This window comes from Pleurodeles waltl, unplaced genomic scaffold, assembly GCF_031143425.1.
Source record: "Pleurodeles waltl isolate 20211129_DDA unplaced genomic scaffold, aPleWal1.hap1.20221129 scaffold_525, whole genome shotgun sequence".
NCBI lineage: Eukaryota > Metazoa > Chordata > Amphibia > Caudata > Salamandridae > Pleurodeles > Pleurodeles waltl.
The window spans coordinates 14,843-40,628 of NW_027150233.1; the positions used below are offsets into that span (position 1 = coordinate 14,843).

At 51.4% G+C, this 25,786-nt stretch overlaps 6 non-coding genes and 3 pseudogenes across 6 annotated transcripts; all 9 read left to right on the forward strand.

The window, feature by feature from the left end:
• LOC138278671 (U5 spliceosomal RNA) lies at positions 1–116 on the forward strand. The gene has a single exon (XR_011200803.1). It is a non-coding gene; the product is annotated as a U5 spliceosomal RNA (small nuclear RNA).
• Positions 117–5,087: 4,971 nt separating this feature from the next.
• On the forward strand, positions 5,088–5,253 carry LOC138278670 (U5 spliceosomal RNA; annotated as a pseudogene).
• Positions 5,254–6,535: 1,282 nt separating this feature from the next.
• On the forward strand, positions 6,536–6,651 carry LOC138278672 (U5 spliceosomal RNA). The gene has a single exon (XR_011200804.1). It is a non-coding gene; the product is annotated as a U5 spliceosomal RNA (small nuclear RNA).
• A 4,082-nt stretch (positions 6,652–10,733) lies between these two features.
• LOC138278673 (U5 spliceosomal RNA) lies at positions 10,734–10,849 on the forward strand. The gene has a single exon (XR_011200805.1). It is a non-coding gene; the product is annotated as a U5 spliceosomal RNA (small nuclear RNA).
• A 2,181-nt stretch (positions 10,850–13,030) lies between these two features.
• On the forward strand, positions 13,031–13,196 carry LOC138278665 (U5 spliceosomal RNA; annotated as a pseudogene).
• Positions 13,197–14,478: 1,282 nt separating this feature from the next.
• On the forward strand, positions 14,479–14,594 carry LOC138278658 (U5 spliceosomal RNA). Its single transcript, XR_011200798.1, has one exon. It is a non-coding gene; the product is annotated as a U5 spliceosomal RNA (small nuclear RNA).
• Positions 14,595–18,663: 4,069 nt separating this feature from the next.
• Positions 18,664–18,779, forward strand: LOC138278651 (U5 spliceosomal RNA). Its single transcript, XR_011200791.1, has one exon. It is a non-coding gene; the product is annotated as a U5 spliceosomal RNA (small nuclear RNA).
• A 2,168-nt stretch (positions 18,780–20,947) lies between these two features.
• Positions 20,948–21,113, forward strand: LOC138278666 (U5 spliceosomal RNA; annotated as a pseudogene).
• Positions 21,114–22,395: 1,282 nt separating this feature from the next.
• Positions 22,396–22,511, forward strand: LOC138278659 (U5 spliceosomal RNA). The gene has a single exon (XR_011200799.1). It is a non-coding gene; the product is annotated as a U5 spliceosomal RNA (small nuclear RNA).
• The last annotated feature ends 3,275 nt before the right edge of the window (positions 22,512–25,786 follow it).

Here is a 25,786-nt window from a genome sequence, read left to right on the forward strand (position 1 = left end):
ACACTCGGGTTTCTCTTCAAAACGAATAAATCTTTCGCCTTTTACTAAAGATTTCCGTGGAGAGGAACGTTTACGAGTTTCATTCAATTTTTTGAGGCCTTGCCACAGGTGAGGCTGTTTATCGTTTGTTGAAGACAAAAGTGCTAGCAGTTGGGGTACACCTGTGGGCTGTCTGCTGTTTCCTTTGCCAGAGGAAGTTGGGCCCATATTTATACTTTTTGACGCTAAACTGCGCTAAAGCAGTTTAGCGTCAAAAAATTTAGCGCCGTCTAACGCCATTCTGAAGCGCCATGCGGGCGCCGTATTTATGGAATGGCGTTAGCCGGCGCTAGCAGACCGGCGCTGCCTGGTGTGCGTGGAAAAAAAACACGTAGACCAGGCAGCGCCGGCGTAGGGGGAAAATGGCGTTAGGGCGTCTTAAAATGGGGCAAGTCAGGTTGAGGCCAAAAAATCGCCTCAACCCGATTTGCGCCATTATTTTCGACGCCCAGACGGCATTTAAATGACTCCTGTCTTAGTAAAGACAGGAGTCATGCCCCCTTGCCCAATGGCCATGCCCAGGGGACTTATGTCCCCTGGGCATGGTCATTGGGCATAGTGGCATGTAGGGGGGCACAAATAAGGCCCCCCTATGCCACCCAAAAAAAATAAAAAATGTAAAAAATTATACTTACCTGAACTTACCTGAATGTCCCTGGGGTGGGTCCCTCCATCCTTGGGTGTCCTCCTGGGGTGGGCAGGGGTGGCAGGGGGGGTACCTGGGGGCAGGGGAGGGCACCTGTAGGCTCATTTTGAGCCCACAGGCCCCTTAACGCCTACCCTGACCCAGGAGTTAAATAGTGGCGCAAATGCAGGGTTTTTTGACCCGCCACCTCCCGGGCGTGATTTTTGCCCGGGAGTATAAATACGACGCATTTGCGTCGCCGTCATTTTTTTAGACGGGAACGCCTTCCTTGCATCTCATTAACGCAAGGAAGGCGTTCACGCAAAAAAATGACGCTATTTGCCCATACTTTGGCGCTAGACGCGTCTAACGCCAAAGTATAAATATGGCGTTAGTTTTGCGCCGAATTTGCGTCGAAAAAAACGACGCTAATTCGGCGCAAACGGAGTATAAATATGCCCCTTGGGCCCATATTTATACTTTTTGACGCTAAACTGCGCTAACGCAGTTTAGCGTCAAAAAATGTAGCGCCGTCTAACGCCATTCTGAAGCGCCATGCGGGCGCCGTATTTATGGAATGGCGATAGCCGGCGCTAGCAGACCGGCGCTGCCTGGTGTGCGTGGAAAAAAAACACGTAGGCCAGTATTTATACTCCGTTTGCGCCGAATTAGCTTTGTTTTTTTCGACGCAAATTCGGCGCAAAACTAACGCCATATTTATACTTTGGCGTTAGACGCGTCTAGCGCCAAAGTATGGGCAAATAGCGTCATTTTATTGCGTGAACGCCTTCCTTGCGTTAATGAGATGCAAGGAAGGCGTTCCCGTCTAAAAAAATGACGGCGACGCAAATGCGTCGTATTTATACTCCCGGGCAAAAATCACGCCCGGGAGGTGGCGGGTCAAAAAACCCCGCATTTGCGCCACTATTTAACGCCTGGGTCAGGGTAGGCGTTAAGGGGCCTGTGGGCTCAAAATGAGCCCACAGGTGCCCTCCCCTGCCCCCAGGGACCCCCCCTGCCACCCCTGCCCACCCCAGGAGGACACCCAAGGATGGAGGGACCCACCCCAGGGACATTCAGGTAAGTTCAGGTAAGTATAATTTTTTACATTTTTTATTTTTTTTGGGTGGCATAGGGGGGCCTTATTTGTGCCCCCCTACATGCCACTATGCCCAATGACCATGCCCAGGGGACATAAGTCCCCTGGGCATGGCCATTGGGCAAGGGGGCATGACTCCTGTCTTTACTAAGACAGGAGTCATTTACATGCCGTCTGGGCGTCGAAAATAATGGCGCAAATCGGGTTGAGGCGATTTTTTGGCCTCAACCTGACTTGCCCCATTTTAAGACGCCCTAACGCCATTTTCCCCCTACGCCGGCGCTGCCTGGTCTACGTGTTTTTTTTTCCACGCACACCAGGCAGCGCCGGTCTGCTAGCGCCGGCTAACGCCATTCCATAAATACGGCGCCCGCATGGCGCTTCAGAATGGCGTTAGACGGCGCTAAATTTTTTGACGCTAAACTGCGTTAGCGCAGTTTAGCGTCAAAAAGTATAAATATGGGCCGTAGACCAGGCAGCGCCGCCGTAGGGGGAAAATGGCGTTAGGGCGTCTTAAAATGGGGCAAGTCAGGTTGAGGCCAAAAAATCGCCTCAACCCGATTTGCGCCATTATTTTCGACGCCCAGACGCCATTTAAATGACTCCTGTCTTAGTAAAGACAGGAGTCATGCCCCCTTGCCCAATGGCCATGCCCAGGGGACTTATGTCCCCTGGGCATGGTCATTGGGCATAGTGGCATGTAGGGGGGCACAAATAAGGCCCCCCTATGCCACCCAAAAAAAATAAAAAATGTAAAAAATTATACTTACCTGAACTTACCTGAATGTCCCTGGGGTGGGTCCCTCCATCCTTGGGTGTCCTCCTGGGGCGGGCAGGGGTGGCAGGGGGGGTCCCTGGGGGCAGGGGAGGGCACCTGTGGGCTCATTCTGAGCCAACAGGCCCCTTAACGCCTACCCTGACCCAGGCGTTAAATAGTGGCGCAAATGCGGGGTTTTTTGACCCGCCACCTCCCGGGCGTGATTTTTGCCCGGGAGTATAAATACGACGCATTTGCGTCGCCGTCATTTTTTTAGACGGGAACGCCTTCCTTGCATCTCATTAACGCAAGGAAGGCGTTCACGCAAAAAAATGACGCTATTTGCCCATACTTTGGCACTAGACGCGTCTAACGCCAAAGTATAAATATGGCGTTAGTTTTGCGCCGAATTTGCGTCGAAAAAAACGACACTAATTCGGCGCAAACGGAGTATAAATATGCCCCTTGGTGTTTTGTTCTGAGGCCTGCTGTCTACTCATTTGCATAGGCCAGGTGGCTCATGGGAAAGAATTTCTGCGGAGCGTGAGGCTGCTTTTCTTGGCTGTCTTGAATCATCACGACAGCAGGCATTAGATTGTCTCTGCTCCCAACATCTCTGCTGCCAGCAGGCCAGGGGTCACCCTACTTTTCACAGGTGGCCACCAACACTCAGGCTGTGCTTTTCATAGGGCTTGCCCGTTATTGGTGCCCGTTGTTGGTGCCCTTGGAGGTATACAGGAGGCTAGTTCTGGGTGCCTTGGGCGGTGTAAAGATGGCTAGTCCCGGGCTGGCTCCCTCTCAGATTTTTTTGTAAGGGGGTGTCTGGCTTGTGACTCTGGCCTAGTTAGCTAGATCCTTTTAGATTCAGGCTCAGTTAGAGGATGTGCCTGAAAGCACATGACTTGTTCTGGAGCATGGTGGTGGCCCACTGCATTTGGATGGGATGGTTATTGCAGGAAAGGGTCAATTATCATGGAGACAAAAGGCCCAGAGAGCGACTCCAACCGAAAGGGATAGTGATACAAGCAGGCCGAGCTGCTTTAAAGTGTGCTGCCTCTGAGGCCATGGGAAGGTAAGCAGCACTCTTTTGCAGCAGAACTGGGTTCAACATTCTGTCTAATTGCTTTGACACTGCACACAAATGTCTGGCAAAATCTACCAGAAGATAACCGTGTCAGGAAAGCATTGCAGGGAGAAAAAAAGCCAGCATTTACCATTGATACCTCAGCTTCTGCTTGTTATTCCCTTATTTTCACCTGCCTGCTGCTGCGTACCTGGGTGGTGTCTAATGGGAATACTATTAGCGCTGCAAAGCCTTACTGTGGCATCAGTGGCATTCAATACACACAATCTATAGGAAAACGTTTCCCTGCGCGCCCACTTCACTTACAGCCTGCCTCCAGTTTTCCCTTTTCCCTGCCCAGCAGACTCACCCTGGCCAATCAGCTGAGGCGAGTGCCACCGAAATTTGCATATGCCCAGACAGAACCCTGAAAACGGTCCACCATTTTTTCTTTCTCTACTTGAAGCAGGGGCCTTGAACGTTTGGGCTGTTTTGCTCTCCCCTGTGGTTCTTGCCCTGTTAAGTAGGGCGAAAAACCACCTCTCGGACCCTCGCCCTCGCAATGGCAGGGTCTCTGTTTGTGGCGCCACATGCCCTGCTAGGCTCAGCTTGTAACACACTCGGGTTTCTCTTCAAAAGAATAAGGCCCATATTTATACTTTTTGACGCTAAACTGCGCTAACGCAGTTTAGCGTCAAAAAATTTTGCGCCGTCTAACGCCATTCTGAAGCGCCATGCGGGCGCCGTATCTATGGAATGGCGTTAGCCGGCGCAAGCAGACCGGCGCTGCCTGGTGTGCGTGGAAAAAAAACACGTAGACCAGGCAGCGCCGGCGTTGGGCAAAAATGACGTTAGGGCGTCTTAAAATGGGGCAAGTCAGGTTGAGGCAAAAAAATCGTCTTAACCCGACTTGCGCCATTTTTTAACGACGCCCATCCCCCATCAACATGACTCCTATCATTGTAAAGATAGGAGTCATGCCCCCTTGCCCAATGGCCATGCCCAGGGGACTTCTGTCCCCTGGGCATGGTCATTGGGCATAGTGGCATGTAGGGGGGCACAAATCAGGCACCCCTATGCCAAAAAAAATTATTAAAAAAAAAAAAAAAATACTTACCTGAACTTACCTGAATGTCCCTGGGGTGGGTCCCTCCAGCCTTGGGTGTCCTCCTGGGGTGGGCAAGGGTGGCAGGGGGGGGTCCCTGGGGGCAGGGGAGGGCACTCTGGGCTCATTTTGAGCCCACTTGTCCCTTAACGCCATGCCTGACCCAGGCGTTAAAAAGCGGCGCAAATGCGCCGTTTTTTAGCCACGCCCACTCCCGGGCGTCTCTTTTGCCCGGGAGTATAAATACCACGTAAAGGCCTGGGAGTCATTTTTTAAGACGGGAACGCCTCCCTTGCATCTCATTAACGCAAGGAAGGGGTTCACGCTAAAAAATGACGCACACTCCGGGCACTTTGGCGCCCGAAGCGTCTAACGCCATAGTATAAATATGGCGTTAGTTGGCGTTGGTTTTGCGTCGAATTTGCGTCGAAAAAAACAACGCAAATTCGGCGCAAACGGAGTATAAATACGGGCCCAAATCTTTCGCCATTTACTAAAGATTTCCGTGGAGAGGAACGTTTACAAGTTTCATTCAATTTTTTGAGGCCTTGCCACAGGTGAGGCTGTTTATCGTTTGTTGAAGATAAAAGTGCTAGCAGTTGGGGTACACTTGTGGGCTGTCTGCTGTTTCATTTGCCAGAGGAAGTTGGTGTTTTGTTCTGAGGCCTGCTGTCTACTCATTTGCATAAGCCAGGTGGCTCATGGGAAAGAATTTCTGCGGAGCGTGAGGCTGCTTTTCTTGGCTGTCTTGAATCATCACGACAGCAGGCATTAGATTGTCTCTGCTCCCAACATCTCTGCTGCCAGCAGGCCAGGGGTCACCCTACTTTTCACAGGTGGCCACCAACACTCAGGCTGTGCTTTTCATAGGGCTTGCCCGTTGTTGGTGCCCTTGGAGGTATACAGGAGGCTAGTTCTGGGTGCCTTGGGAGGTGTAAAGATGGCTAGTCCCGGGCTGGCTCCCTCTCAGATTCTTTTGAAAGGGGGTGTCTGGCTTGTGACTCTGGCCTAGCTAGCTAGATCCTTTTAGATTCAGGCTCAGCTAGAGGATGTGCCTGAAAGCACATGACTTGTTCTGGAGCATGGTGGTGGCCCACTGCATTTGGATGGGATGGTTATTGCAGGAAAGGGTCAATTATCATGGAGACAAAAGGCCCAGAGAGCGACTCCAACCGAAAGGGATAGTGATACAAGCAGGCCGAGCTGCTTTAAAGTGTGCTGCCTCTGAGGCCATGGGAAGGTAAGCAGCACTCTTTTGCAGCAGAACTGGGTTTAACATTCTGTCTAATTGCTTTGACACTACACACAAATGTCTGGCAAAATCTACCAGAAGATAACCGTGTCAGGAAAGCATTGCAGGGAGAAAAAAAGCCAGCATTTACCATTGATACCTCAGCTTCTGCTCGGTATTCCCTTATTTTCACCTGCCTGCTGCTGCGTACCTGGGTGGTGTCTAATGGGAATACTATTAGCGCTGCAAAGCCTTACTGTGGCATCAGTGGCATTCAATACACACAATCTATAGGAAAACGTTTCCCTGCGCGCCCACTTCACTTACAGCCTGCCTCCAGCTTTCCCTTTTCCCTGCCCAGCAGACTCACCCTGGCCAATCAGCTGAGGCGAGTGCCACCGAAATTTGCATATGCCCAGACAGAACCCTGAAAACGGTCCACCATTTTTTCTTTCTCTACTTGAAGCAGGGGCCTTGAACGTTTGGGCTGTTTTGCTCTCCCCTGTGGTTCTTGCCCTGTTAAGTAGGGCGAAAAACCACCTCTCGGACCCTCGCCCTCGCAATGGCAGGGTCTCTGTTTGTGGCGCCACATGCCCTGCTAGGCTCAGCTTGTAACACACTCGGGTTTCTCTTCAAAACGAATAAATCTTTCGCCTTTTACTAAAGATTTCCGTGGAGAGGAACGTTTACGAGTTTCATTCAATTTTTTGAGGCCTTGCCACAGGTGAGGCTGTTTATCGTTTGTTGAAGACAAAAGTGCTAGCAGTTGGGGTACACCTGTGGGCTGTCTGCTGTTTCCTTTGCCAGAGGAAGTTGGGCCCATATTTATACTTTTTGACGCTAAACTGCGCTAAAGCAGTTTAGCGTCAAAAAATTTAGCGCCGTCTAACGCCATTCTGAAGCGCCATGCGGGCGCCGTATTTATGGAATGGCGTTAGCCGGCGCTAGCAGACCGGCGCTGCCTGGTGTGCGTGGAAAAAAAACACGTAGACCAGGCAGCGCCGGCGTAGGGGGAAAATGGCGTTAGGGCGTCTTAAAATGGGGCAAGTCAGGTTGAGGCCAAAAAATCGCCTCAACCCGATTTGCGCCATTATTTTCGACGCCCAGACGGCATTTAAATGACTCCTGTCTTAGTAAAGACAGGAGTCATGCCCCCTTGCCCAATGGCCATGCCCAGGGGACTTATGTCCCCTGGGCATGGTCATTGGGCATAGTGGCATGTAGGGGGGCACAAATAAGGCCCCCCTATGCCACCCAAAAAAAATAAAAAATGTAAAAAATTATACTTACCTGAACTTACCTGAATGTCCCTGGGGTGGGTCCCTCCATCCTTGGGTGTCCTCCTGGGGTGGGCAGGGGTGGCAGGGGGGGTCCCTGGGGGCAGGGGAGGGCACCTGTAGGCTCATTTTGAGCCCACAGGCCCCTTAACGCCTACCCTGACCCAGGAGTTAAATAGTGGCGCAAATGCAGGGTTTTTTGACCCGCCACCTCCCGGGCGTGATTTTTGCCCGGGAGTATAAATACGACGCATTTGCGTCGCCGTCATTTTTTTAGACGGGAACGCCTTCCTTGCATCTCATTAACGCAAGGAAGGCGTTCACGCAAAAAAATGACGCTATTTGCCCATACTTTGGCGCTAGACGCGTCTAACGCCAAAGTATAAATATGGCGTTAGTTTTGCGCCGAATTTGCGTCGAAAAAAACGACGCTAATTCGGCGCAAACGGAGTATAAATATGCCCCTTGGGCCCATATTTATACTTTTTGACGCTAAACTGCGCTAACGCAGTTTAGCGTCAAAAAATGTAGCGCCGTCTAACGCCATTCTGAAGCGCCATGCGGGCGCCGTATTTATGGAATGGCGATAGCCGGCGCTAGCAGACCGGCGCTGCCTGGTGTGCGTGGAAAAAAAACACGTAGGCCAGTATTTATACTCCGTTTGCGCCGAATTAGCTTTGTTTTTTTCGACGCAAATTCGGCGCAAAACTAACGCCATATTTATACTTTGGCGTTAGACGCGTCTAGCGCCAAAGTATGGGCAAATAGCGTCATTTTATTGCGTGAACGCCTTCCTTGCGTTAATGAGATGCAAGGAAGGCGTTCCCGTCTAAAAAAATGACGGCGACGCAAATGCGTCGTATTTATACTCCCGGGCAAAAATCACGCCCGGGAGGTGGCGGGTCAAAAAACCCCGCATTTGCGCCACTATTTAACGCCTGGGTCAGGGTAGGCGTTAAGGGGCCTGTGGGCTCAAAATGAGCCCACAGGTGCCCTCCCCTGCCCCCAGGGACCCCCCCTGCCACCCCTGCCCACCCCAGGAGGACACCCAAGGATGGAGGGACCCACCCCAGGGACATTCAGGTAAGTTCAGGTAAGTATAATTTTTTACATTTTTTATTTTTTTTGGGTGGCATAGGGGGGCCTTATTTGTGCCCCCCTACATGCCACTATGCCCAATGACCATGCCCAGGGGACATAAGTCCCCTGGGCATGGCCATTGGGCAAGGGGGCATGACTCCTGTCTTTACTAAGACAGGAGTCATTTACATGCCGTCTGGGCGTCGAAAATAATGGCGCAAATCGGGTTGAGGCGATTTTTTGGCCTCAACCTGACTTGCCCCATTTTAAGACGCCCTAACGCCATTTTCCCCCTACGCCGGCGCTGCCTGGTCTACGTGTTTTTTTTCCACGCACACCAGGCAGCGCCGGTCTGCTAGCGCCGGCTAACGCCATTCCATAAATACGGCGCCCACATGGCGCTTCAGAATGGCGTTAGACGGCGCTAAATTTTTTGACGCTAAACTGCGTTAGCGCAGTTTAGCGTCAAAAAGTATAAATATGGGCCGTAGACCAGGCAGCGCCGCCGTAGGGGGAAAATGGCGTTAGGGCGTCTTAAAATGGGGCAAGTCAGGTTGAGGCCAAAAAATCGCCTCAACCCGATTTGCGCCATTATTTTCGACGCCCAGACGCCATTTAAATGACTCCTGTCTTAGTAAAGACAGGAGTCATGCCCCCTTGCCCAATGGCCATGCCCAGGGGACTTATGTCCCCTGGGCATGGTCATTGGGCATAGTGGCATGTAGGGGGGCACAAATAAGGCCCCCCTATGCCACCCAAAAAAAATAAAAAATGTAAAAAATTATACTTACCTGAACTTACCTGAATGTCCCTGGGGTGGGTCCCTCCATCCTTGGGTGTCCTCCTGGGGCGGGCAGGGGTGGCAGGGGGGGTCCCTGGGGGCAGGGGAGGGCACCTGTGGGCTCATTCTGAGCCAACAGGCCCCTTAACGCCTACCCTGACCCAGGCGTTAAATAGTGGCGCAAATGCGGGGTTTTTTGACCCGCCACCTCCCGGGCGTGATTTTTGCCCGGGAGTATAAATACGACGCATTTGCGTCGCCGTCATTTTTTTAGACGGGAACGCCTTCCTTGCATCTCATTAACGCAAGGAAGGCGTTCACGCAAAAAAATGACGCTATTTGCCCATACTTTGGCACTAGACGCGTCTAACGCCAAAGTATAAATATGGCGTTAGTTTTGCGCCGAATTTGCGTCGAAAAAAATGACACTAATTCGGCGCAAACGGAGTATAAATATGCCCCTTGGTGTTTTGTTCTGAGGCCTGCTGTCTACTCATTTGCATAGGCCAGGTGGCTCATGGGAAAGAATTTCTGCGGAGCGTGAGGCTGCTTTTCTTGGCTGTCTTGAATCATCACGACAGCAGGCATTAGATTGTCTCTGCTCCCAACATCTCTGCTGCCAGCAGGCCAGGGGTCACCCTACTTTTCACAGGTGGCCACCAACACTCAGGCTGTGCTTTTCATAGGGCTTGCCCGTTATTGGTGCCCGTTGTTGGTGCCCTTGGAGGTATACAGGAGGCTAGTTCTGGGTGCCTTGGGAGGTGTAAAGATGGCTAGTCCCGGGCTGGCTCCCTCTCAGATTCTTTTGAAAGGGGGTGTCTGGCTTGTGACTCTGGCCTAGCTAGCTAGATCCTTTTAGATTCAGGCTCAGCTAGAGGATGTGCCTGAAAGCACATGACTTGTTCTGGAGCATGGTGGTGGCCCACTGCATTTGGATGGGATGGTTATTGCAGGAAAGGGTCAATTATCATGGAGACAAAAGGCCCAGAGAGCGACTCCAACCGAAAGGGATAGTGATACAAGCAGGCCGAGCTGCTTTAAAGTGTGCTGCCTCTGAGGCCATGGGAAGGTAAGCAGCACTCTTTTGCAGCAGAACTGGGTTTAACATTCTGTCTAATTGCTTTGACACTACACACAAATGTCTGGCAAAATCTACCAGAAGATAACCGTGTCAGGAAAGCATTGCAGGGAGAAAAAAAGCCAGCATTTACCATTGATACCTCAGCTTCTGCTCGGTATTCCCTTATTTTCACCTGCCTGCTGCTGCGTACCTGGGTGGTGTCTAATGGGAATACTATTAGCGCTGCAAAGCCTTACTGTGGCATCAGTGGCATTCAATACACACAATCTATAGGAAAACGTTTCCCTGCGCGCCCACTTCACTTACAGCCTGCCTCCAGCTTTCCCTTTTCCCTGCCCAGCAGACTCACCCTGGCCAATCAGCTGAGGCGAGTGCCACCGAAATTTGCATATGCCCAGACAGAACCCTGAAAACGGTCCACCATTTTTTCTTTCTCTACTTGAAGCAGGGGCCTTGAACGTTTGGGCTGTTTTGCTCTCCCCTGTGGTTCTTGCCCTGTTAAGTAGGGCGAAAAACCACCTCTCGGACCCTCGCCCTCGCAATGGCAGGGTCTCTGTTTGTGGCGCCACATGCCCTGCTAGGCTCAGCTTGTAACACACTCGGGTTTCTCTTCAAAACGAATAAATCTTTCGCCTTTTACTAAAGATTTCCGTGGAGAGGAACGTTTACGAGTTTCATTCAATTTTTTGAGGCCTTGCCACAGGTGAGGCTGTTTATCGTTTGTTGAAGACAAAAGTGCTAGCAGTTGGGGTACACCTGTGGGCTGTCTGCTGTTTCCTTTGCCAGAGGAAGTTGGTGTTTTGTTCTGAGGCCTGCTGTCTACTCATTTGCATAGGCCAGGTGGCTCATGGGAAAGAATTTCTGCGGAGCGTGAGGCTGCTTTTCTTGGCTGTCTTGAATCATCACGACAGCAGGCATTAGATTGTCTCTGCTCCCAACATCTCTGCTGCCAGCAGGCCAGGGGTCACCCTACTTTTCACAGGTGGCCACCAACACTCAGGCTGTGCTTTTCATAGGGCTTGCCCGTTATTGGTGCCCGTTGTTGGTGCCCTTGGAGGTATACAGGAGGCTAGTTCTGGGTGCCTTGGGAGGTGTAAAGATGGCTAGTCCCGGGCTGGCTCCCTCTCAGATTCTTTTGAAAGGGGGTGTCTGGCTTGTGACTCTGGCCTAGCTAGCTAGATCCTTTTAGATTCAGGCTCAGCTAGAGGATGTGCCTGAAAGCACATGACTTGTTCTGGAGCATGGTGGTGGCCCACTGCATTTGGATGGGATGGTTATTGCAGGAAAGGGTCAATTATCATGGAGACAAAAGGCCCAGAGAGCGACTCCAACCGAAAGGGATAGTGATACAAGCAGGCCGAGCTGCTTTAAAGTGTGCTGCCTCTGAGGCCATGGGAAGGTAAGCAGCACTCTTTTGCAGCAGAACTGGGTTCAACATTCTGTCTAATTGCTTTGACACTGCACACAAATGTCTGGCAAAATCTACCAGAAGATAACCGTGTCAGGAAAGCATTGCAGGGAGAAAAAAAGCCAGCATTTACCATTGATACCTCAGCTTCTGCTTGTTATTCCCTTATTTTCACCTGCCTGCTGCTGCGTACCTGGGTGGTGTCTAATGGGAATACTATTAGCGCTGCAAAGCCTTACTGTGGCATCAGTGGCATTCAATACACACAATCTATAGGAAAACGTTTCCCTGCGCGCCCACTTCACTTACAGCCTGCCTCCAGTTTTCCCTTTTCCCTGCCCAGCAGACTCACCCTGGCCAATCAGCTGAGGCGAGTGCCACCGAAATTTGCATATGCCCAGACAGAACCCTGAAAACGGTCCACCATTTTTTCTTTCTCTACTTGAAGCAGGGGCCTTGAACGTTTGGGCTGTTTTGCTCTCCCCTGTGGTTCTTGCCCTGTTAAGTAGGGCGAAAAACCACCTCTCGGACCCTCGCCCTCGCAATGGCAGGGTCTCTGTTTGTGGCGCCACATGCCCTGCTAGGCTCAGCTTGTAACACACTCGGGTTTCTCTTCAAAAGAATAAGGCCCATATTTATACTTTTTGACGCTAAACTGCGCTAACGCAGTTTAGCGTCAAAAAATTTTGCGCCGTCTAACGCCATTCTGAAGCGCCATGCGGGCGCCGTATCTATGGAATGGCGTTAGCCGGCGCAAGCAGACCGGCGCTGCCTGGTGTGCGTGGAAAAAAACCACGTAGACCAGGCAGCGCCGGCGTTGGGCAAAAATGACGTTAGGGCGTCTTAAAATGGGGCAAGTCAGGTTGAGGCAAAAAAATCGTCTTAACCCGACTTGCGCCATTTTTTAACGACGCCCATCCCCCATCAACATGACTCCTATCATTGTAAAGATAGGAGTCATGCCCCCTTGCCCAATGGCCATGCCCAGGGGACTTCTGTCCCCTGGGCATGGTCATTGGGCATAGTGGCATGTAGGGGGGCACAAATCAGGCACCCCTATGCCAAAAAAAATTATTAAAAAAAAAAAAAAAATACTTACCTGAACTTACCTGAATGTCCCTGGGGTGGGTCCCTCCAGCCTTGGGTGTCCTCCTGGGGTGGGCAAGGGTGGCAGGGGGGGTCCCTGGGGGCAGGGGAGGGCACTCTGGGCTCATTTTGAGCCCACTTGTCCCTTAACGCCATGCCTGACCCAGGCGTTAAAAAGCGGCGCAAATGCGCCGTTTTTAGCCACGCCCACTCCCGGGCGTCTCTTTTGCCCGGGAGTATAAATACCACGTAAAGGCCTGGGAGTCATTTTTTAAGACGGGAACGCCTCCCTTGCATCTCATTAACGCAAGGAAGGGGTTCACGCTAAAAAATGACGCACACTCCGGGCACTTTGGCGCCCGAAGCGTCTAACGCCATAGTATAAATATGGCGTTAGTTGGCGTTGGTTTTGCGTCGAATTTGCGTCGAAAAAAACAACGCAAATTCGGCGCAAACGGAGTATAAATACGGGCCCAAATCTTTCGCCTTTTACTAAAGATTTCCGTGGAGAGGAACGTTTACAAGTTTCATTCAATTTTTTGAGGCCTTGCCACAGGTGAGGCTGTTTATCGTTTGTTGAAGATAAAAGTGCTAGCAGTTGGGGTACACTTGTGGGCTGTCTGCTGTTTCATTTGCCAGAGGAAGTTGGTGTTTTGTTCTGAGGCCTGCTGTCTACTCATTTGCATAAGCCAGGTGGCTCATGGGAAAGAATTTCTGCGGAGCGTGAGGCTGCTTTTCTTGGCTGTCTTGAATCATCACGACAGCAGGCATTAGATTGTCTCTGCTCCCAACATCTCTGCTGCCAGCAGGCCAGGGGTCACCCTACTTTTCACAGGTGGCCACCAACACTCAGGCTGTGCTTTTCATAGGGCTTGCCCGTTGTTAGTGCCCTTGGAGGTATACAGGAGGCTAGTTCTGGGTGCCTTGGGAGGTGTAAAGATGGCTAGTCCCGGGCTGGCTCCCTCTCAGATTCTTTTGAAAGGGGGTGTCTGGCTTGTGACTCTGGCCTAGCTAGCTAGATCCTTTTAGATTCAGGCTCAGCTAGAGGATGTGCCTGAAAGCACATGACTTGTTCTGGAGCATGGTGGTGGCCCACTGCATTTGGATGGGATGGTTATTGCAGGAAAGGGTCAATTATCATGGAGACAAAAGGCCCAGAGAGCGACTCCAACCGAAAGGGATAGTGATACAAGCAGGCCGAGCTGCTTTAAAGTGTGCTGCCTCTGAGGCCATGGGAAGGTAAGCAGCACTCTTTTGCAGCAGAACTGGGTTTAACATTCTGTCTAATTGCTTTGACACTACACACAAATGTCTGGCAAAATCTACCAGAAGATAACCGTGTCAGGAAAGCATTGCAGGGAGAAAAAAAGCCAGCATTTACCATTGATACCTCAGCTTCTGCTCGGTATTCCCTTATTTTCACCTGCCTGCTGCTGCGTACCTGGGTGGTGTCTAATGGGAATACTATTAGCGCTGCAAAGCCTTACTGTGGCATCAGTGGCATTCAATACACACAATCTATAGGAAAACGTTTCCCTGCGCGCCCACTTCACTTACAGCCTGCCTCCAGCTTTCCCTTTTCCCTGCCCAGCAGACTCACCCTGGCCAATCAGCTGAGGCGAGTGCCACCGAAATTTGCATATGCCCAGACAGAACCCTGAAAACGGTCCACCATTTTTTCTTTCTCTACTTGAAGCAGGGGCCTTGAACGTTTGGGCTGTTTTGCTCTCCCCTGTGGTTCTTGCCCTGTTAAGTAGGGCGAAAAACCACCTCTCGGACCCTCGCCCTCGCAATGGCAGGGTCTCTGTTTGTGGCGCCACATGCCCTGCTAGGCTCAGCTTGTAACACTCTCGGGTTTCTCTTCAAAACAAATAAATCTTTCGCCTTTTACTAAAGATTTCCGTGGAGAGGAACGTTTACGAGTTTCATTCAATTTTTTGAGGCCTTGCCACAGGTGAGGCTGTTTATCGTTTGTTGAAGACAAAAGTGCTAGCAGTTGGGGTACACCTGTGGGCTGTCTGCTGTTTCCTTTGCCAGAGGAAGTTGGGCCCATATTTATACTTTTTGACGCTAAACTGCGCTAAAGCAGTTTAGCGTCAAAAAATTTAGCGCCGTCTAACGCCATTCTGAAGCGCCATGCGGGCGCCGTATTTATGGAATGGCGTTAGCCGGCGCTAGCAGACCGGCGCTGCCTGGTGTGCGTGGAAAAAAAACACGTAGACCAGGCAGCGCCGGCGTAGGGGGAAAATGGCGTTAGGGCGTCTTAAAATGGGGCAAGTCAGGTTGAGGCCAAAAAATCGCCTCAACCCGATTTGCGCCATTATTTTCGACGCCCAGACGGCATTTAAATGACTCCTGTCTTAGTAAAGACAGGAGTCATGCCCCCTTGCCCAATGGCCATGCCCAGGGGACTTATGTCCCCTGGGCATGGTCATTGGGCATAGTGGCATGTAGGGGGGCACAAATAAGGCCCCCCTATGCCACCCAAAAAAAATAAAAAATGTAAAAAATTATACTTACCTGAACTTACCTGAATGTCCCTGGGGTGGGTCCCTCCATCCTTGGGTGTCCTCCTGGGGTGGGCAGGGGTGGCAGGGGGGGTCCCTGGGGGCAGGGGAGGGCACCTGTAGGCTCATTTTGAGCCCACAGGCCCCTTAACGCCTACCCTGACCCAGGAGTTAAATAGTGGCGCAAATGCGGGGTTTTTTGACCCGCCACCTCCCGGGCGTGATTTTTGCCCGGGAGTATAAATACGACGCATTTGCGTCGCCGTCATTTTTTTCGACGGGAACGCCTTCCTTGCATCTCATTAACGCAAGGAAGGCGTTCACGCAAAAAAATGACGCTATTTGCCCATACTTTGGCGCTAGACGCGTCTAACGCCAAAGTATAAATATGGCGTTAGTTTTGCGCCGAATTTGCGTCGAAAAAAACGACGCTAATTCGGCGCAAACGGAGTATAAATATGCCCCTTGGGCCCATATTTATACTTTTTGACGCTAAACTGCGCTAACGCAGTTTAGCGTCAAAAAATTTAGCGCCGTCTAACGCCATTCTGAAGCGCCATGCGGGCGCCGTATTTATGGAATGGCGTTAGCCGGCGCTAGCAGACCGGCGCTGCCTGGTGTGCGTGGAAAAAAAAACACGTAGGCCAGTATTTATACTCCGTTTGCGCCGAATTAGCTTTGTTTTTTTCGACGCAAATTCGGCGCAAAACTAACGCCATATTTATACTTTGGCGTTAGACGCGTCTAGCGCCAAAGTATGGGCAAATAGCGTCATTTTTTTGCGTGAACGCCTTCCTTGCGTTAATGAGATGCAAGGAAGGCGTTCCCGTCTAAAAAAATGACGGCGACGCAAATGCGTCGTATTTATACTCCCGGGCAAAAATCACGCCCGGGAGGTGGCGGGTCAAAAAACCCCGCATTTGCGCCACTATTTAACGCCTGGGTCAGGGTAGGCGTTAAGGGGCCTGTGGGCTCAAAATGAGCCCGCAGGTGCCCTCCCCTGCCCCCAGGGACCCCCCCGCCACCCCTGCCCACCCCAGGAGGACACCCAAGGATGGAGGGACCCACCCCAGGGACATTCAGGTAAGTTCAGGTAAGTATAATTTTTTACATTTTTTATTTTTTTTGGGTGGCATAGGGGGGCCTTATTTGTGCCCCCCTACATGCCACTATGCCCAATGACCATGCCCAGGGGACATAAGTCCCCTGGGCATGGCCATTGGGCAAGGGGGCATGACTCCTGTCTTTACTAAGACAGGAGTCATTTAAATGCCGTCTGGGCGTCGAAAATAATGGCGCAAATCGGGTTGAGGCGATTTTTTGGCCTCAACCTGACTTGCCCCATTTTAAGACGCCCTAACGCCATTTTCCCCCTACGCCGGCGCTGCCTGGTCTACGTGTTTTTTTTCCACGCACACCAGGCAGCGCCGGTCTGCTAGCGCTGGCTAACGCCATTCCATAAATACGGCGCCCGCATGGCGCTTCAGAATGGCGTTAGACGGCGCTAAATTTTTTGACGCTAAACTGCGTTAGCGCAGTTTAGCGTCAAAAAGTATAAATATGGGCCGTAGACCAGGCAGCGCCGCCGTAGGGGGAAAATGGCGTTAGGGCGTCTTAAAATGGGGCAAGTCAGGTTGAGGCCATAAAATCGCCTCAACCCGATTTGCGCCATTATTTTCGACGCCCAGACGCCATTTAAATGACTCCTGTCTTAGTAAAGACAGGAGTCATGCCCCCTTGCCCAATGGCCATGCCCAGGGGACTTATGTCCCCTGGGCATGGTCATTGGGCATAGTGGCATGTAGGGGGGCACAAATAAGGCCCCCCTATGCCACCCAAAAAAAATCAAAAATGTAAAAAATTATACTTACCTGAACTTACCTGAATGTCCCTGGGGTGGGTCCCTCCATCCTTGGGTGTCCTCCTGGGGCGGGCAGGGGTGGCAGGGGGGGTCCCTGGGGGCAGGGGAGGGCACCTGTGGGCTCATTCTGAGCCAACAGGCCCCTTAACGCCTACCCTGACCCAGGCGTTAAATAGTGGCGCAAATGCGGGGTTTTTTGACCCGCCACCTCCCGGGCGTGATTTTTGCCCGGGAGTATAAATACGACGCATTTGCGTCGCCGTCATTTTTTTAGACGGGAACGCCTTCCTTGCATCTCATTAACGCAAGGAAGGCGTTCACGCAAAAAAATGACGCTATTTGCCCATACTTTGGCACTAGACGCATCTAACGCCAAAGTATAAATATGGCGTTAGTTTTGCGCCGAATTTGCGTCGAAAAAAACGACACTAATTCGGCGCAAACGGAGTATAAATATGCCCCTTGGTGTTTTGTTCTGAGGCCTGCTGTCTACTCATTTGCATAGGCCTGGTGGCTCATGGGAAAGAATTTCTGCGGAGCGTGAGGCTGCTTTTCTTGGCTGTCTTGAATCATCACGACAGCAGGCATTAGATTGTCTCTGCTCCCAACATCTCTGCTGCCAGCAGGCCAGGGGTCACCCTACTTTTCACAGGTGGCCACCAACACTCAGGCTGTGCTTTTCATAGGGCTTGCCCGTTGTTGGTGCCCTTGGAGGTATACAGGAGGCTAGTTCTGGGTGCCTTGGGCGGTGTAAAGATGGCTAGTCCCGGGCTGGCTCCCTCTCAGATTCTTTTGAAAGGGGGTGTCTGGCTTGTGACTCTGGCCTAGCTAGCTAGATCCTTTTAGATTCAGGCTCAGTTAGAGGATGTGCCTGAAAGCACATGACTTGTTCTGGAGCATGGTGGTGGCCCACTGCATTTGGATGGGATGGTTATTGCAGGAAAGGGTCAATTATCATGGAGACAAAAGCCCCAGAGAGCGACTCCAACCGAAAGGGATAGTGATACAAGCAGGCCGAGCTGCTTTAAAGTGTGCTGCCTCTGAGGCCATGGGAAGGTAAGCAGCACTCTTTTGCAGCAGAACTGGGTTCAACATTCTGTCTAATTGCTTTGACACTGCACACAAATGTCTGGCAAAATCTACCAGAAGATAACCGTGTCAGGAAAGCATTGCAAGGAGAAAAAAAGCCAGCATTTACCATTGATACCTCAGCTTCTGCTCGGTATTCCCTTATTTTCACCTGCCTGCTGCTGCGTACCTGGGTGGTGTCTAATGGGAATACTATTAGCGCTGCAAAGCCTTACTGTGGCATCAGTGGCATTCAATACACACAATCTATAGGAAAACGTTTCCCTGCGCGCCCACTTCACTTACAGCCTGCCTCCAGCTTTCCCTTTTCCCTGCCCAGCAGACTCACCCTGGCCAATCAGCTGAGGCGAGTGCCACCGAAATTTGCATATGCCCAGACAGAACCCTGAAAACGGTCCACCATTTTTTCTTTCTCTACTTGAAGCAGGGGCCTTGAACGTTTGGGCTGTTTTGCTCTCCCCTGTGGTTCTTGCCCTGTTAAGTAGGGCGAAAAACCACCTCTCGGACCCTCGCCCTCGCAATGGCAGGGTCTCTGTTTGTGGCGCCACATGCCCTGCTAGGCTCAGCTTGTAACACACTCGGGTTTCTCTTCAAAACGAATAAATCTTTCGCCTTTTACTAAAGATTTCCGTGGAGAGGAACGTTTACGAGTTTCATTCAATTTTTTGAGGCCTTGCCACAGGTGAGGCTGTTTATCGTTTGTTGAAGACAAAAGTGCTAGCAGTTGGGGTACACCTGTGGGCTGTCTGCTGTTTCCTTTGCCAGAGGAAGTTGGTGTTTTGTTCTGAGGCCTGCTGTCTACTCATTTGCATAGGCCAGGTGGCTCATGGGAAAGAATTTCTGCGGAGCGTGAGGCTGCTTTTCTTGGCTGTCTTGAATCATCACGACAGCAGGCATTAGATTGTCTCTGCTCCCAACATCTCTGCTGCCAGCAGGCCAGGGGTCACCCTACTTTTCACAGGTGGCCACCAACACTCAGGCTGTGCTTTTCATAGGGCTTGCCCGTTATTGGTGCCCTTGGAGGTATACAGGAGGCTAGTTCTGGGTGCCTTGGGAGGTGTAAAGATGGCTAGTCCCGGGCTGGCTCCCTCTCAGATTCTTTTGAAAGGGGGTGTCTGGCTTGTGACTCTGGCCTAGCTAGCTAGATCCTTTTAGATTCAGGCTCAGCTAGAGGATGTGCCTGAAAGCACATGACTTGTTCTGGAGCATGGTGGTGGCCCACTGCATTTGGATGGGATGGTTATTGCAGGAAAGGGTCAATTATCATGGAGACAAAAGGCCCAGAGAGCGACTCCAACCGAAAGGGATAGTGATACAAGCAGGCCGAGCTGCTTTAAAGTGTGCTGCCTCTGAGGCCATGGGAAGGTAAGCAGCACTCTTTTGCAGCAGAACTGGGTTCAACATTCTGTCTAATTGCTTTGACACTGCACACAAATGTCTGGCAAAATCTACCAGAAGATAACCGTGTCAGGAAAGCATTGCAGGGAGAAAAAAAGCCAGCATTTACCATTGATACCTCAGCTTCTGCTTGTTATTCCCTTATTTTCACCTGCCTGCTGCTGCGTACCTGGGTGGTGTCTAATGGGAATACTATTAGCGCTGCAAAGCCTTACTGTGGCATCAGTGGCATTCAATACACACAATCTATAGGAAAACGTTTCCCTGCGCGCCCACTTCACTTACAGCCTGCCTCCAGTTTTCCCTTTTCCCTGCCCAGCAGACTCACCCTGGCCAATCAGCTGAGGCGAGTGCCACCGAAATTTGCATATGCCCAGACAGAACCCTGAAAACGGTCCACCATTTTTTCTTTCTCTACTTGAAGCAGGGGCCTTGAACGTTTGGGCTGTTTTGCTCTCCCCTGTGGTTCTTGCCCTGTTAAGTAGGGCGAAAAACCACCTCTCGGACCCTCGCCCTCGCAATGGCAGGGTCTCTGTTTGTGGCGCCACATGCCCTGCTAGGCTCAGCTTGTAACACACTCGGGTTTCTCTTCAAAAGAATAAGGCCCATATTTATACTTTTTGACGCTAAACTGCGCTAACGCAGTTTAGCGTCAAAAAATTTTGCGCCGTCTAACGCCATTCTGAAGCGCCATGCGGGCGCCGTATCTATGGAAAGGCGTTAGCCGGCGCAAGCAGACCGGCGCTGCCTGGTGTGCGTGGAAAAAAACCACGTAGACCAGGCAGCGCCGGCGTTGGGCAAAAATGACGTTAGGGCGTCTTAAAATGGGGCAAGTCAGGTTGAGGCAAAAAAATCGTCTTAACCCGACTTGCGCCATTTTTTAACGACGCCCATCCCCCATCAACATGACTCCTATCATTGTAAAGATAGGAGTCATGCCCCCTTGCCCAATGGCCATGCCCAGGGGACTTCTGTCCCCTGGGCATGGTCATTGGGCATAGTGGCATGTAGGGGGGCACAAATCAGGCACCCCTATGCCAAAAAAAATTATTAAAAAAAAAAAAAAAATACTTACCTGAACTTACCTGAATGTCCCTGGGGTGGGTCCCTCCAGCCTTGGGTGTCCTCCTGGGGTGGGCAAGGGTGGCAGGGGGGGTCCCTGGGGGCAGGGGAGGGCACTCTGGGCTCATTTTGAGCCCACTTGTCCCTTAACGCCATGCCTGACCCAGGCGTTAAAAAGCGGCGCAAATGCGCCGTTTTTAGCCACGCCCACTCCCGGGCGTCTCTTTTGCCCGGGAGTATAAATACCACGTAAAGGCCTGGGAGTCATTTTTTAAGACGGGAACGCCTCCCTTGCATCTCATTAACGCAAGGAAGGGGTTCACGCTAAAAAATGACGCACACTCCGGGCACTTTGGCGCCCGAAGCGTCTAACGCCATAGTATAAATATGGCGTTAGTTGGCGTTGGTTTTGCGTCGAATTTGCGTCGAAAAAAACAACGCAAATTCGGCGCAAACGGAGTATAAATACGGGCCCAAATCTTTCGCCTTTTACTAAAGATTTCCGTGGAGAGGAACGTTTACAAGTTTCATTCAATTTTTTGAGGCCTTGCCACAGGTGAGGCTGTTTATCGTTTGTTGAAGATAAAAGTGCTAGCAGTTGGGGTACACTTGTGGGCTGTCTGCTGTTTCATTTGCCAGAGGAAGTTGGTGTTTTGTTCTGAGGCCTGCTGTCTACTCATTTGCATAAGCCAGGTGGCTCATGGGAAAGAATTTCTGCGGAGCGTGAGGCTGCTTTTCTTGGCTGTCTTGAATCATCACGACAGCAGGCATTAGATTGTCTCTGCTCCCAACATCTCTGCTGCCAGCAGGCCAGGGGTCACCCTACTTTTCACAGGTGGCCACCAACACTCAGGCTGTGCTTTTCATAGGGCTTGCCCGTTGTTAGTGCCCTTGGAGGTATACAGGAGGCTAGTTCTGGGTGCCTTGGGAGGTGTAAAGATGGCTAGTCCCGGGCTGGCTCCCTCTCAGATTCTTTTGAAAGGGGGTGTCTGGCTTGTGACTCTGGCCTAGCTAGCTAGATCCTTTTAGATTCAGGCTCAGCTAGAGGATGTGCCTGAAAGCACATGACTTGTTCTGGAGCATGGTGGTGGCCCACTGCATTTGGATGGGATGGTTATTGCAGGAAAGGGTCAATTATCATGGAGACAAAAGGCCCAGAGAGCGACTCCAACCGAAAGGGATAGTGATACAAGCAGGCCGAGCTGCTTTAAAGTGTGCTGCCTCTGAGGCCATGGGAAGGTAAGCAGCACTCTTTTGCAGCAGAACTGGGTTTAACATTCTGTCTAATTGCTTTGACACTACACACAAATGTCTGGCAAAATCTACCAGAAGATAACCGTGTCAGGAAAGCATTGCAGGGAGAAAAAAAGCCAGCATTTACCATTGATACCTCAGCTTCTGCTCGGTATTCCCTTATTTTCACCTGCCTGCTGCTGCGTACCTGGGTGGTGTCTAATGGGAATACTATTAGCGCTGCAAAGCCTTACTGTGGCATCAGTGGCATTCAATACACACAATCTATAGGAAAACGTTTCCCTGCGCGCCCACTTCACTTACAGCCTGCCTCCAGCTTTCCCTTTTCCCTGCCCAGCAGACTCACCCTGGCCAATCAGCTGAGGCGAGTGCCACCGAAATTTGCATATGCCCAGACAGAACCCTGAAAACGGTCCACCATTTTTTCTTTCTCTACTTGAAGCAGGGGCCTTGAACGTTTGGGCTGTTTTGCTCTCCCCTGTGGTTCTTGCCCTGTTAAGTAGGGCGAAAAACCACCTCTCGGACCCTCGCCCTCGCAATGGCAGGGTCTCTGTTTGTGGCGCCACATGCCCTGCTAGGCTCAGCTTGTAACACTCTCGGGTTTCTCTTCAAAACAAATAAATCTTTCGCCTTTTACTAAAGATTTCCGTGGAGAGGAACGTTTACGAGTTTCATTCAATTTTTTGAGGCCTTGCCACAGGTGAGGCTGTTTATCGTTTGTTGAAGACAAAAGTGCTAGCAGTTGGGGTACACCTGTGGGCTGTCTGCTGTTTCCTTTGCCAGAGGAAGTTGGGCCCATATTTATACTTTTTGACGCTAAACTGCGCTAAAGCAGTTTAGCGTCAAAAAATTTAGCGCCGTCTAACGCCATTCTGAAGCGCCATGCGGGCGCCGTATTTATGGAATGGCGTTAGCCGGCGCTAGCAGACCGGCGCTGCCTGGTGTGCGTGGAAAAAAAACACGTAGACCAGGCAGCGCCGGCGTAGGGGGAAAATGGCGTTAGGGCGTCTTAAAATGGGGCAAGTCAGGTTGAGGCCAAAAAATCGCCTCAACCCGATTTGCGCCATTATTTTCGACGCCCAGACGGCATTTAAATGACTCCTGTCTTAGTAAAGACAGGAGTCATGCCCCCTTGCCCAATGGCCATGCCCAGGGGACTTATGTCCCCTGGGCATGGTCATTGGGCATAGTGGCATGTAGGGGGGCACAAATAAGGCCCCCCTATGCCACCCAAAAAAAATAAAAAATGTAAAAAATTATACTTACCTGAACTTACCTGAATGTCCCTGGGGTGGGTCCCTCCATCCTTGGGTGTCCTCCTGGGGTGGGCAGGGGTGGCAGGGGGGGTCCCTGGGGGCAGGGGAGGGCACCTGTAGGCTCATTTTGAGCCCACAGGCCCCTTAACGCCTACCCTGACCCAGGAGTTAAATAGTGGCGCAAATGCGGGGTTTTTTGACCCGCCACCTCCCGGGCGTGATTTTTGCCCGGGAGTATAAATACGACGCATTTGCGTCGCCGTCATTTTTTTCGCCGGGAACGCCTTCCTTGCATCTCATTAACGCAAGGAAGGCGTTCACGCAAAAAAATGACGCTATTTGCCCATACTTTGGCGCTAGACGCGTCTAACGCCAAAGTATAAATATGGCGTTAGTTTTGCGCCGAATTTGCGTCGAAAAAAACGACGCTAATTCGGCGCAAACGGAGTATAAATATGCCCCTTGGGCCCATATTTATACTTTTTGACGCTAAACTGCGCTAACGCAGTTTAGCGTCAAAAAATTTAGCGCCGTCTAACGCCATTCTGAAGCGCCATGCGGGCGCCGTATTTATGGAATGGCGTTAGCCGGCGCTAGCAGACCGGCGCTGCCTGGTGTGCGTGGAAAAAAAACACGTAGGCCAGTATTTATACTCCGTTTGCGCCGAATTAGCTTTGTTTTTTTCGACGCAAATTCGGCGCAAAACTAACGCCATATTTATACTTTGGCGTTAGACGCGTCTAGCGCCAAAGTATGGGCAAATAGCGTCATTTTTTTGCGTGAACGCCTTCCTTGCGTTAATGAGATGCAAGGAAGGCGTTCCCGTCTAAAAAAATGACGGCGACGCAAATGCGTCGTATTTATACTCCCGGGCAAAAATCACGCCCGGGAGGTGGCGGGTCAAAAAACCCCGCATTTGCGCCACTATTTAACGCCTGGGTCAGGGTAGGCGTTAAGGGGCCTGTGGGCTCAAAATGAGCCCACAGGTGCCCTCCCCTGCCCCCAGGGACCCCCCCCGCCACCCCTGCCCACCCCAGGAGGACACCCAAGGATGGAGGGACCCACCCCAGGGACATTCAGGTAAGTTCAGGTAAGTATAATTTTTTACATTTTTTATTTTTTTTGGGTGGCATAGGGGGGCCTTATTTGTGCCCCCCTACATGCCACTATGCCCAATGACCATGCCCAGGGGACATAAGTCCCCTGGGCATGGCCATTGGGCAAGGGGGCATGACTCCTGTCTTTACTAAGACAGGAGTCATTTAAATGCCGTCTGGGCGTCGAAAATAATGGCGCAAATCGGGTTGAGGCGATTTTTTGGCCTCAACCTGACTTGCCCCATTTTAAGACGCCCTAACGCCATTTTCCCCCTACGCCGGCGCTGCCTGGTCTACGTGTTTTTTTTCCACGCACACCAGGCAGCGCCGGTCTGCTAGCGCTGGCTAACGCCATTCCATAAATACGGCGCCCGCATGGCGCTTCAGAATGGCGTTAGACGGCGCTAAATTTTTTGACGCTAAACTGCGTTAGCGCAGTTTAGCGTCAAAAAGTATAAATATGGGCCGTAGACCAGGCAGCGCCGCCGTAGGGGGAAAATGGCGTTAGGGCGTCTTAAAATGGGGCAAGTCAGGTTGAGGCCATAAAATCGCCTCAACCCGATTTGCGCCATTATTTTCGACGCCCAGACGCCATTTAAATGACTCCTGTCTTAGTAAAGACAGGAGTCATGCCCCCTTGCCCAATGGCCATGCCCAGGGGACTTATGTCCCCTGGGCATGGTCATTGGGCATAGTGGCATGTAGGGGGGCACAAATAAGGCCCCCCTATGCCACCCAAAAAAAATCAAAAATGTAAAAAATTATACTTACCTGAACTTACCTGAATGTCCCTGGGGTGGGTCCCTCCATCCTTGGGTGTCCTCCTGGGGCGGGCAGGGGTGGCAGGGGGGGTCCCTGGGGGCAGGGGAGGGCACCTGTGGGCTCATTCTGAGCCAACAGGCCCCTTAACGCCTACCCTGACCCAGGCGTTAAATAGTGGCGCAAATGCGGGGTTTTTTGACCCGCCACCTCCCGGGCGTGATTTTTGCCCGGGAGTATAAATACGACGCATTTGCGTCGCCGTCATTTTTTTAGACGGGAACGCCTTCCTTGCATCTCATTAACGCAAGGAAGGCGTTCACGCAAAAAAATGACGCTATTTGCCCATACTTTGGCACTAGACGCGTCTAACGCCAAAGTATAAATATGGCGTTAGTTTTGCGCCGAATTTGCGTCGAAAAAAACGACACTAATTCGGCGCAAACGGAGTATAAATATGCCCCTTGGTGTTTTGTTCTGAGGCCTGCTGTCTACTCATTTGCATAGGCCTGGTGGCTCATGGGAAAGAATTTCTGCGGAGCGTGAGGCTGCTTTTCTTGGCTGTCTTGAATCATCACGACAGCAGGCATTAGATTGTCTCTGCTCCCAACATCTCTGCTGCCAGCAGGCCAGGGGTCACCCTACTTTTCACAGGTGGCCACCAACACTCAGGCTGTGCTTTTCATAGGGCTTGCCCGTTGTTGGTGCCCTTGGAGGTATACAGGAGGCTAGTTCTGGGTGCCTTGGGCGGTGTAAAGATGGCTAGTCCCGGGCTGGCTCCCTCTCAGATTCTTTTGAAAGGGGGTGTCTGGCTTGTGACTCTGGCCTAGCTAGCTAGATCCTTTTAGATTCAGGCTCAGTTAGAGGATGT